Here is a 13,850-nt window from a genome sequence, read left to right as displayed (position 1 = left end):
GAGCAAGGGGTTACTCGGTCTGCTGAAGGCCCGTGGTCAAGGCACATATGAGAAAGCAATCAATGAACAACTAAGGTGTCACAATGAAAAACTGATGACTGATGCTTCTCATCTCTCTTTATTCCTAGCTGTCTGTCCCTATCTATCCCTCTCTCTGACTCTCTCTCTGTTCCTGTAAAAAATAAATAAATAAATAAAATTATGAAAAAGAAAAAATGTGAAAATTATCATTTAATAAGGGGACTCACCTGTATCACTAGAAAGAATGAAAAATGTCTTTGCCTAGAGCAGAAAATGACTGGATAGTAAATTTTTTATCTCATCAAGATCTTCGCTTCCATCACAGCAATCATGAAGTTTTGAATAATGACAAATACTTAATTTAATTCATTCATTCATTCATTCAACCTCAAATGATTTATTGAGGTCTAGTATATGTATCATGTTTTTTGGAATCTTGAGGATAAGAAAGTGAACAAGCAGAAAACATCTCTGCCCTCAGAGCAATTACATCCCAGTTAGATGAGATAAGAATAAATTAGCAAAGAAATGATACAAGATCTTCCAGAGAATGAAATAAGCTTTGACAAAAACAACTGCATAAATAGAGTAGAGAATGACTGCTGGAGTAGGTAAGATGATTTGATTATGGAGGTGATCTTTTGCTGAAAATCAAATAATAGGATAAACCAGTGTGGTAGGCAAAATAGTAGCAAAATATGTCAATGCCTCAATCTCAACAACTTGTGAATAATGTTATCATACATATAAAAAGGAATTTTCAGGTGTGATTAAATTTAAGAACTCTATGATGGGGAGATAATCATAAATATTTGGATAGGTTTGATATTATTATATGAATCCTTAGAAACACAAGAAGAAGAAAAATAGTGTGTCAGAGGGATGAGATATGGCGAAACATTGACCTGCCCTTGCTTAAAGATGAAAATTGAGAAAAAGGGTCAGGAGCCCAGCAATTCAGCAGCCTCTAAAAGCTGAGAATAAACTTCAGCTCACAGGCAACCAGAAAATAGAGATTTTGGCCCTGGTTGGGTAGCTCTATTTGTTAGTGCATCTGCCCAAAGTACAGAGGTTACTGGTTTGATCCCCTGTCAGGGCACATACAGAAAAACTCAATATTCCTTTTTCTCTCTCTCCCGCTTCTTCTCTGGCTAAAATCAATAAATAAAAATTAAAAAAAAAAGAAAAGAAAAATTTCAGTTATACAGTTCTAAGGAACAAAATTTTGTCAACAACCCAAATGACCAGAAAATAAACTTTTTCCTAGAGCCTTTAAAAAGAATTTTATTCAAGTGACTACTAAACTAGACTTCTTAATTTGTATGTTTTTAAGGCACTAAGTGTGTGGTAATTTTTTTATGACAATGGTGATAACCATGCCTTATCTGGATAGCTCAGTTGGTAAAAGTGCCATCCAATACTCCAAGGTTGTGGGTTTGATCTATAGTCAGGACACACACAAGAATCAACCAAAGAATGCATAAATAAGTGAAACAACAAATTTAATTATATCTCTTTAAAACAATAAATAAATACATAAAATTAAAATAAAAGAGAAAACCATTACAACTAGTGTCTTAGTGTTCAGGCTACTATAACAAAATATCAGAGACTGGGTGGGTTATAGACAACAGTCTGGAGGCTGGACATCTGACATCAAGCTACCAACATGGTCTTCTGAGTCACAGACTGCCAACTTCTTGTTGTGTCCTCACATGGTGGAAAGGGACTGGGAGCTCTGTGGAGTCTCTTTGTTAGAATATTAATCTCATTCGTGACAACTCTACCCTCGTGACCTAAGACTCTATATAGAGACCCAACCTCTTAAAATTATTATATTGAGGATTAAGATTTCAACACATGAATCATGTCTGACATAAACATTCAAACTATAGTGACTCACTTTCTAAAAATAAAGTTAAATTTGAAAAAATGTTATTCAAGGCATATAATAGCATAAGAGTAGAAATAAATTTATTTCTACTGTATTTGATAGAGAAAAAACACACACATACACAAAAATTAAAACAAATGAACAAACAATAAACAATTATCTTCAGCATGACTGCAGTGTGATGAGTAAAAGAAAGAGTGATAAGAGATAAAACCAAAGAGGTAGACAGGGACAGGATTCAAGAGCTTTACTGACTCTGATAGAGAGCTTGAGTTTATTCTAAATGAAATTCATAAACACCAGAAGGCCTTAAATCAGAGTATGACATGATATAATTTATTTAAGAATATATTTGTGGCCTAACCAAGAGATGGCACAGTGGATAGAGTGTCAGGACATGGAGAACCCAAGTTTGAAACCCCGAGATCACTGGCTTGAGTGTGGGCTCATCTGGGTTGAGTGCGGCTCACCAGCTTGACCCCATGGTCACTGGCCCAGAGGTCGCTGGCTTGAGCCAGTGATCACTAGCTCTGCTGTAGCCACCCCCATCAAGGCACATATGAGAAAGCAATCAGTGAACAACTAAGGAAACTAAGGAGCCTCAATGAAGAATTGATGCTTCTCATCTCTCTCCTTTCTGGTATCTCTGGCCCTATAGGTCCCTCTCTCTACCTCTCTCTGTGTCTGTCACACACACACACAAAAAAAAAAAAAAAAAAAAAAAAAAAAAAAAAAAAAAAAAAAAAGAATATATTTGTGTATACATATACATATTAGTCTGGTTGCTATGTGGTAAATGGATTGCAGGAGGCAAAATAATAAGTGCCAAGGACCACTAGGAAATAATGCAATAATCTATGTAAGATGATGGTGAATTGGAAAATCATAAAATACAGAAAAAAGGGATTAAGGATACATTTGGACATAGACTCAATAGCATGAACTAGTGGTTTAGAAGAAAAAAAAAGTGAAAGAAAAAAATCAAGAATAACTTAACTTTTTGTTTTAAGAAATTGGATAGTTGGCACAGCCTTTTTTAAAAAATGGAGGAAGCTGGCAAGGAAAATATAGCTTCCTTTGACTATTGATAATAATCGGGAGATGAAATCTGAAACATAAATTGATCAAAGGCAATCTGGGAATATTTGGATTTCACATTTATTTCTCAGGGAATGTGAGTATCTCTCCTATCACTTTCTCCAGCATCTTGGTGAAATTTTAGAACATTTATTCAAGTGTAAGTTCTACATAATACAACTTAATTCCTTTAGGCATCCCCGAAAATATGGCAACAGAGCCCATATAAAGCTCATATGCTATGGGTACTATTTACCTCCAGCAGTTGTGGAATTTATTTTACTTAAGAATGTGACATACTAGCAGGTTTCTTTTTCCCTTAGACTTGGCTTCAAAAATGCTATTATTAGGATGAAACTGAACTGGAAAGACAGATTTTAAAAGTACTTGTCAACAAAGCTCTATGAGAGAAACTGAAAATAATAATTAGAATTACTTATAATTTATTGAGCTCTTTTTTAGATACTGAGCATTAAATTAAATGGTTTAGTTGCATTTTACCTTATGTGCATACTACCTTTAACTCATTTACTATATGCAACACTAATGTTCATGGCGGCTAAGTACGGTAACTTGAGGTCACAGAACCAGCAAGAGTGGAGCTGCCATCAAACACAGTTTGCAGGTCTTCAGAATTTTCATTCTGAACTCTCACAACAAACATTTTTCCTTCCCTGACACCCCCTTCTAAATACCTAAAATTCTAACATTTTATGTAATAGATGTTTACAAATGTACACACACATACACAAAACCCCCAATTGAGTATCATAGCAACCCTTTAAGGAAAGTATTATTATTTTATATTTTCTGTTAAAAAAAAAAATTGAAGCTTAGTGAGCTTATTATGCTTTTCTAAGTTTACGCAGCTACAATTTGGAGCTGCTGGGATCAGCTCTAATTCTAAGCCTTAATTCTGGTTTGTTTCCTAGGCTAATTTTTTTTTTTTTTTTTTTTAGAGAGAGAACCAGAGAGAGGGATAGATAGGGACAGACAGACAGGAATGGAGAGAGATGAGAAGCATCAATCATCAGTTTCTTGTTGTGACACCTTAGTTGTTCATTGATTGCTTTCTCATATGTGCCTTGCCCAAGGGCTTTCAGCAGACGGAGTGACCCCTTGCTTGAGCCAGCGACCTTGGGTCCAGGCTGGTGAGCTTTTTGCTCAAGCTGGCAACCTCGGGGTCTCAAACCTCGATCCTCCACATCCCAGTCCAACACTCTATCCACTGCGCCACTGCCTGGTCAGGCTCTTAGGCTAATTTATTCAATATAAAAAAAAGTAACAAATAGAGAATGTTTATTCAAAAACTAATAGCTTTGTGTTTATTATAAGACACTCTTAAAAAATTGAACATAATCTTTTTTAAAAATCTAACGCTGAGATATCTGTTTCTCACCATGATGGAGTAACTTGTACCAGACTTACCCTCCTGCCATAAATAATACAAAACTGAACAAAATGTTGGAGTCCACTGTTTGAGGCATTGAATACCAGGCAGAGAGGTACCATGATCTTTTAGAGGGAGAAACACACAAAGTATTTCTACTTTCTGCTGGGGAGAATTTTTTGGGCCATATCATGGAGAAGATGAGCCCAAGAAGGAAATAAAGGTACAACTAAATTGAAGATCTGAGTTTAGACTCACTGAAGTGCCTGGAATTTGTGCAACAGGACAATGGAGAAAAGAAAGCAGTTCGAAGATGAATACAGGAATGGGTCTACTGTTTTCCTATGGCCCTAGACGAGGACAATAAAACTCATTGAGGCGGAACAGAAAGCAGATGCTGTGTTACTGAAACCTGAATGTAGCTCTCTGAAATCACACAAAACTGAGGCCACTGAAATTCTGGCTCACCAAAGTATAGAGATCTCATTGATTATGTTGGTCATTCAGATGAGACCCTAGAAAGACTAGACTTTAAGATTAAGGACCCCACTAGAGAGTACAGGTAACACCTTAAGAGTAAAGACAAAACTGAAATAGCTCTATTTCAAAACAAAAAACAAAAGGAAAATGGACAGTTTCAAGAAGCTCTCCCATAATTTATGTACATGCCAGAGCAAATAACCATACCTTTTCTAGAAACAAAACAAAACAAAACAAAAAAACAGTATTCAAACTGCCTAAAACCTATCACTTACAATCTCCACCATTAAATTTTAGAAATGATTAGACATTAAAAGAAACAAAAGAAGGATAACAACCAGTCAAAAAGACAATAGAGGCTGAGAGATGATCCATATGTTAGAATTCAGACAAAAACTTCATACCAGCTATTTTATGCACTTTCATAGAAAAGAGCTACATCAATTGAAAAGATGAATACCCTGAGCTGAGAAGTAGAAATTATATATAAAAAAAAAAACTAAGAAAATTTTACAACTAAAAAGTACAATATTAGAAAACTCCAATGGATGGACTAATGAGAAGATTATTTTTACAGAAAATAAAAAGAAGGGGCAATAAACTTGAAGACAGATCAATGGACATTATTTAAAATGAAAACCACAGAGAATGATTGTTCCACCTCCAGAATGTCCGCTCTGGAGCTCTACGAATTTACTCCCTCACTGAACAAGAGGTGAAAAATATTTTTTAAAAAATGGTTTAAAATCTCTGTAAATTGTCTTAAGGTTATACAGAAAGTAGACACATAATTGAAGAAAATCTAAATCTTGGGAGGAATAGTAAGAGTCTTTGGAACTTGAACCACAGCCTGCTCCCTACCTAATTCCCTCTTAGTCAGTGTGACAGAAGCTCCACTATGTGTGGCTATGGCCCCAAAAGAAGGGGTTGGGAGTGCCTCTCTTATGCCAGTTTATAATCAAAGGATGCTGTGTCTCTCCAGGAACGGAGACATGCCTCCGCATTTCTCGTACCCCACCTATAGCCTTGAGCTGCAAAGACTAACTTCTTGACAAATGTAGTCAAAGGGTTGGTGATTTCCTTTTTTCAGCCAATCTCCACTTATCAAAAGCTGTGTCAGTCTTGGGATACTGGTACACTAATACCCTTTTCTCAGTTTGCTCATAGGATGGAAGTTTCATGTTGGAAGGCACAATCCAAGAAATCCAGAGACAATTGCTCTAATACACTGCTTGTAAACCAGGTGTCACTTCTAGAGAAGCAAACCACTGTCTCCATATCCACCACAGAGATTTTGTTCAGAGGGAGAAACAGGCCATCAGAACAGAAGGATCTAAAGTTTTCCCCCCAAAACCTAAATTATTGAGAGAATGTGGAAAAATTCAAGCCTAAGGACACTTAAAAACAATGATTTGGGTGGTAAGCAATTAAGAAGAGGTTAGTAGCTCTCTTTAAAACTACCCCTGCTAAAAGATCTGGAATTAAGTAAATGAGACTGGAGGAGTATGTGTCCCAAGGCATTGTTGAAAGCAATAGAAGAACTGGCTGGCAATTACTGGAACCTAATGATTGGTATGACACCAACAGAAGCAGATACCTTAACGAAGAAGTTAAGGGAAAAGATACCCAAAGAACATGAACTGAAATCATTATCCTTTCGGGTTTCCTGCACAGTAAAACTATATATTTCTGCACTTGTATTCTCTTCACTAATTTATAAAGCAATTGTATAAAACAACATACATATCATTGAATTGTTAGGTCTATGAAACATAGAAATGAAATACATTTGGTAATACATGCATGAAGGAGGAGGTGCAAGCAAAGCTGCACTCGAGTGAAAAAAAGACATCAGATGGTAACCTGAATCCATAGAAACAAACTAGGAGAATCAAACATTTTAAATAAGAATGTAGACTTTAACAAAATTTAAAAAATATACTTGGTCTCCCATTGCAACACTTTAAAAGATATAAATTATATAAAGTAATAATGATAATAATGAATTGTAGGGGTTGTATCATCTATAGATACAACATGTATGACAATAACAACTTCAATGGGGAAGAGGGAATAGAGCAGGGGTCGGGAACCTATGGCTCATGAGCCAGATGTGGCTCTTTTGATGGCTGCATCTGGCTCTCAGCCATCAAAAGAGCTTTAATAAAAATAATAATAACGTTAAAATATAAATCTTTAATAAAAATAATAATAATGTTAAAAATATAAATCTTTAATAAAAATAATAACGTTAAAAATATAAAATATTCTCATGTATTACATACAATCCATTCATTTCCTACCGCTCATGTTCATGGTTGCAGGTGGCTGGAGCCAATCACAGCTGTCCTCTGAGACAAAACGAAACTTTTATTGGATAATGCATAAGGTACACGGGTCATTATGAGGTCAGGAAGTAAACATCCCTTCTTTTAATCAAGCAGTCAGCTAGCTAATTGCAGAAACCCTTTTGACGAAAAAATGGCTTAAAGAAAAAGATGAGGAGTATTGCACTTTTCAGCAGGAATGGACAGAGGAATTCGCCTTTGTGGAGAGAGCAGGTTCTGCAGTGTGTCTAATATGCAATGATAAAATTGTGTCGATGAAATGGTCAAATATAAAGCGGCACTTAGACAAACACCATACTACATTTGCATCAAAATATCCAGCAGGGTACAGTAACTCCATGTTTGGACCCAAAAAGGTGACTGGAATTCGGCTAGCTTTGCTAGTGCTTTAGCAATTGTGAGAAAGGGAAAGTCATTCACAGATGGGGAGTATGCCAAAACATTCATGCTTGATGTTGCCAATGAACTTTTTGACGACTTTTCTGATAAAGACAAGATAATCGAATAAAAGACATGCCTCTGTTGGCAAGAACTGTTCATGATCGTACCATCATGATGGCAAATCAAATTGAGGCAACACAAGTTAAGGACATAAATGCAACACCATTCTTTTCTCTCACTTTGGATGAGTCAACAGATGTAAGCCATTTATCCCAGTTCAGCATGATTGCAAGGTATGCTGTCCGTGACACACTACATGAGGAAAGTCTTGCTGTTTTGCCTATGAAAGAGACAAGAGGGGAGGATTTATTCAAGTCTTTCACTGAGTTTGCTAAAGAAAAAAACTTATTTCTGTGTGTACTGATGGTGCTCCGTGCATGGTGGGGAAAAACAGAGGATTCGTAGCGCTTCTTCGTGAACATGAAAAGAGACCCATCCTAAGTTTTCACTGCATCCTACATCAGGAGGCGCTTTGTGCTCAGATGTGTGGCGAGCAGCTTGGTGAAGTGATGTCGCTGGTCATTCGGGTGGTCAACTTTATTGTTGCCTGAGCTTTAAATGATTGCCAGTTTAAAACACTGCTGAATGAAGTTGGCAATAATTATTCTGGTCTGCTTCTGCACAACAATGTGCGTTGGTTGTCAAGAGGGGAGGTGCTCAGCCGTTTCACAGCTTATCTGAGCGAAATTCGGACTTTTCTTGAAATGATAAACATTGAGCATCCTGAGTTAGCTAACACTGAGTGGCTCCTGAAGTTCTATTATCTCGTGGACATGACTGAACAGCTGAACCAGCTCAATGTGAAAATGCTAGGCATTGGAAAAACAGTCTTATCCCTTCAACAAGCAGTGTTTGCATTTGAAAACAAGCTGGAACTCTTCATCACCGACATTGAAACAGCTCGATTACTACACTTTGAAAAACTGGGAGAGTTTAAAGATGCATGCACAGCAAGTGACCCTGCTCAACATGTTGATCTCCAGCAGCTAGCAGGCTTCACACGCAATCTGCAGTCATTCAAAGCACGCTTTGGAGAATTTCGTAAGAGCACTCACTCGTCTTTTTAAATTCATCACCCATCCACATGAGTGTGCAGTGGACAGCACCGACCTGAGTTACATCCTTGGTGTCTCTGTCAGAGATTTTGAGCTACAAGCTGCTGATCTGAAAGCTTCAGACATGTGGGTGAATAAGTTCAAGTCACTGAATGAAGATTTGGAAAGACTTGCACAACAGCAAGCAGAGTTGGCGAGCAAACACAAGTGGGGAGAAATGAAAAAACTTCAACCCGTAGACCAGCTGATTGTCAAATCTTGGAACGCGCTTCCCGTCACATACCACACACTGCAGCGTGTGAGTATTGCTGTACTGACAATGTTTGGCTCTACTTATGCATGTGAGCAGTCTTTCTCACATATAAAGAATGTTAAGACCAATCTACGATCACATTTAATGGATGGAAGTCTCAACGCCTGCATGAAGCTTAACCTCACCACATATCAACCAGTCTACAAAGCCATCAGCAAAACCATGCAGCATCAGAAGTCGCATTAATGGTAAGAAGTACTTTATTCATCACTGGTTAGCAACAGCATAACAACATTATTAAAAAGAATTCAGAGACTTATTGTACTTTAAAAGTGTTGGTCTTACATAAAATGCACACATTTACTTGTATTTAGTGTTAAACATATTGTATGGCTTTCACAGAATTACATTTTAAAATATGTGGCGTTCATGGCTCTCTTAGCCAAAAAGGTTCCCGACCTCTGGAATAGAGCTATATAAGAGTAATATTTCTATAGTTAACTGGAAGTAACTTATTATACATCTGAATTAGATTTGATAGGCTAAGATGCATATGACAAGCTCTAAGTAAATATTTTTTTAAATCTAGTAAAAAAATAAAGGAACTAAATGTACTAGAAAACATTCACTTAATGTGGAAGAACAGTAAAGGAAGAACAGAGGAACAAATTAAAAATGAGATGCATTAAAAATGAAATGGTAAACATAAATTCAAATATATAATATTAAATGTAAAATGATTAAACAACATAATCAGCATGTAGAGGTTAAGAGACTAGATTTTAAAAAGTAGTATCCTAATGTATGATGTCTACAAGAAAAAATTTAGATTCAAGATACAAATAGTTGGAAAGTAAAAGAATGTAAAAAGTTCTATCATTAAAGAAGCAACCATAATATAGCTGGAGTGGTTATAATAATATCAGACAAAATAGATTTAAAACAAAGAAATGTTACTAGGAGTAAAGAGGATAAAGATAAATGATCAATCTATTAGGAATACATAAACTTTTAACATATATGCACCTCACAACTGATCCCCAAAATGTATAAACCAAAAACTGATTTTTTTTATTTTTATTTTTATTTTTAGTAAGAGGAGGGAAGGCAGAGAGACTCCTGAATACGCCCCTACAGGGATCCACCTGGAAAGCCCACTAAGGGGCCATGCTCTGCCCATCTGGGGCCATTGATCTGTCATACAGCAACCAAGCCATTTTTCTTTTAGTGCCTGAGCCGAAGGCCAAAGAGCTGTCCTCAGTGCCTGAGACCAACTTGCTCAAACCAATTGAGCCATTCCTGTGGGAGAAGAGAGAGAGAAGAGGAGGGTGAGTGGTGAAGAAGCAGATGGGTGCTTCTCCTGTGTGCCCTGGCCAGGAATTGAACTTGGGATATCCACATGCCAAGCTGACGTTCTATCACTGATCCAACCGGCTAGGGCCTGATAAAAATTTTAAAAATAGATATTTTAAAAATAATCATTGGAAACTTCAGTATTCCACTTTCAAATATGGATGTGTGGATGAACAAAAGGGATTATATGAAAAGTAACCTCTCAGAACAATCTGATCATACATTCCTAACAGGGCAGATCATGACAAGTAATCAGGCCCAGGAATATAACATTTAACATTTTATTTACCTTAGTTTTTTACATTTTTTTATTTGAAATATCTTATTGAGGTATAATTGATATATGATAAAGTATACACATTAAAGTATGCAATTTGATAAGGATATACATATATGCAACCATCAATATATACTGCTCACAAAAATTAGGGGATATTTCAAAATGAATATGAAGCAATAAAATATCCCTTAATTTTTATAAGCAGTATAGTTAAGGTAATGAACATATCCATCATACCCAAAAGATTTCTAGTGTTCCTTTGTAATTGTCTCCACTTCTCTTTTCTTCCCATCTCAATCATACCATCTCCAAACACACTGAACTACTTTCTGTCACACTAAAGATCAATTTGATTTGTCTAAATATAAGGTGATGGAAAATGATTTGAATTTAGGTGATGGATATGCAACATAATCGACTATTCAAATGATGTAGTGATGTTTACCTGAAACCTATGTGCACTTGTTAATCAATGTCATCCCGTTAAATTTAATTTTCTAAATAAATTTTTAAAATTTGATTTGTCTACACTTTTATAAAAGTGACATCCTATATTATGAAGTTTTTTTTTTTACATAACATAGTGACTATACATGTATATAAATTACTAAGTCATCACCCCGATAAAACTAGTACCTGGCTGACACTACACATAATTCTTACAATATTATTGACTGAATTTCTTATGCCATTATTTATATTCTTGTGATTATTTTGTAACTACCAATTTGCACTTTTTAATCCCTTTATTTTTTTTCACCAATCTTCCCAACTTCCTTCACAACTGTCAATATGTTCTCTGTGTCTATGCATTTGTTTCTGTTTTGCTTATTCTTTTATTTTGTTTTTCTTAGATTCAAAGATTAAGTGAAATTGTATAGCATTTGTTTTTCTCTGATTCCATTCAGCACCCTCTAGGTCCATCCATGCTGTTGTAGATGGCAGAATTTTATTATTTTTATGGCTGAGTCACATTCCATTGTATATATGCACCACTTCTTTATTCATTCATCTTTTGATACACACTTAGGTTGCTTCTATATCTTTGTTATTGTAAATAATGCTGCAATAAATGTACAGATCCATATGAATTAGTGTTTTGGGGTTCTTTGGATTAATGTGCAGAAGTGGTATTGCTGGATTTTTCCTTGTTTCTTGTTATAATGTTTGTTTCACAGTCTGTTTTATCTTGTATAAGTATTACTACCCCAGCTTATTTTTTCCGTTTCTATTTTCATGAATATATTTTTATATCTCTTCACTTTCAGTATGTCTGTGTCTCTCGATCTCAAGTGGGTCTTTTGTAGGCAGCATATGTGAGAGTCTTGTTTTGTTGTCCATTTAGCCACCCTATGTCTTTAAACTAGAGCATGTAAGTTGATAGATAGGTAGTTAATGCCATTTTATTATTCATGTATTTTTAGTTTTTTTCTTTTTTTTAAAGAAGTTTCTTTAACATTTCCTGTAATCTGGTTTAGTGGTGATGAATTTTTATAGTTTTTTCTTTTCTTGGAAGGTCTTTATCTCTCCTGCCATTCTAAATGATAGTTTTTCTGGGTAATCTTGCTTGTAGGTTCTTGATTTTCATCACTTTGAATATTTCATGCCAATTGAGAAATCAGTTGATTATCTTATGGGAACTCTCTGTAGATACTAACTGCTTTTCTCTTACTGCTTTTAATTCTCTCTTTGTGTTTAACTGTTGGCATCTTATTTATAATGTGTCTTGGTGTGAGCCTTTTTGGGTTTATCTTGTTAGGGACTCTCTGTGCTTCCTGGGCTTATATGTCTATATCGTCTGCCAGGTTAGGAGAGTTTTCTGTCATTATTACTTCAAATAGGTTTCTAATTCTTTGCTCTCTTCTTCTTTTGGTGCCCCTATGAATGCAAATGTTGGTATGCTTGAGGTGGTCCAGAGGCCTCTTAAATTACTTTCAATTTTTTTTTTTTTTTTTGCTGTTCTGGTAGGGTGTTTTATTGCTGATTTGATCTTCTGCTTTATTGTTGATTTCCTGTAGTGTATTTTTTTATTTCAGTTATTGTATTCTTCATTTCTGACTGGTTATGTTTTATGATTTCTATGTTCATTTTTCATACTGCTAATCTTCTCTCTAAATTCCTTGAGCATCCTTATAACCATTGTTTTGAACTCTGTATCAGGGAGATTGGTTTCCTGTATTTTATTTAGTTCTTTTTCTGAAGATTTGACCTGTTCTTTCACTTGGGGCATGTTTATTTGTCTTCTCATTTTGGCTGCTTCCTTATGTTTATTTCTATGTATTAGGTAAAGTAACCTTATGAAGCAGGTATCCTGTGGGTCCCAGTGGGTCTCACTGTTCACCTAAGCTTGGTATTTCAGGTGTATCCCTTATGTAGGTGGCATGTGCCCTTCTATTGTAGTTGAGCCCTGATTTCTGTTGAAGGGATTGACCATCAGGTTGATTGGGTTGTAAGGACTGGCTGTGATTACAATGGAGGAGTTGTTGTGCGGGGGCTGATTCTATGTAACAGGGTTTCCTTTAATGGGTGGGGTTCTGGTGTTCTTTTCTCAGAGTTTCAGAGTTAAACTGTGCCAGAGTGCAAAGAGCTTTATGTGGTAATAAAATAATTTAAATTCTCTGATATTTGAAGAAATATATTCATTAGATAGGCACTTTAAAAAATAATCATAATAAAATGAGCTATACAGCCATACATTGACCACAATAACATCAGTATTACTTTGAGTTGGTTGATTTAAATATAGGAATATGGTAACATTTTCTCTTATAATTATGATTCTAATATATGCTTCTATAGCATTGTTATTTTAAAATTAAATAAAAATTATATATTCTCTTTAGTTAAGTATATATACACACAGACATATACACATACACACAATTCTCTAATAAATTCCAAATGAGCAGCAAAGCACTGAAGTTCATCCTTGGATTTTGGGTTAGGAATCTACTTTAAAGTTAACATCACATGGAAATGAAATAGCTACTGTACAGGATGTGAACTTCTCTGTATACAAGATCAGCTTCCTACCTGATGCTAAGTGCTTTACCATAGAAATAATAAATAGTTAACCTCTGTCTGAGCAGGTGGTGGCACAGTGGGTAGAGCGTCAGACCGGAAAGTGGAGGGTCCAAAATTCCAAGGTCTTCAGCTTTAGCATGGGCTCACCAGCTTGAGCACAGGGTCACCGGCTTGAGTGTGGGATCATAGACATGACCCCATGGTCACTGGCTTGAACAAGAGGTCACTCACTCT

This window comes from Saccopteryx leptura, chromosome 7 (genome assembly GCF_036850995.1).
Source record: "Saccopteryx leptura isolate mSacLep1 chromosome 7, mSacLep1_pri_phased_curated, whole genome shotgun sequence".
NCBI lineage: Eukaryota > Metazoa > Chordata > Mammalia > Chiroptera > Emballonuridae > Saccopteryx > Saccopteryx leptura.
This window is presented reverse-complemented; position numbering follows the sequence as displayed.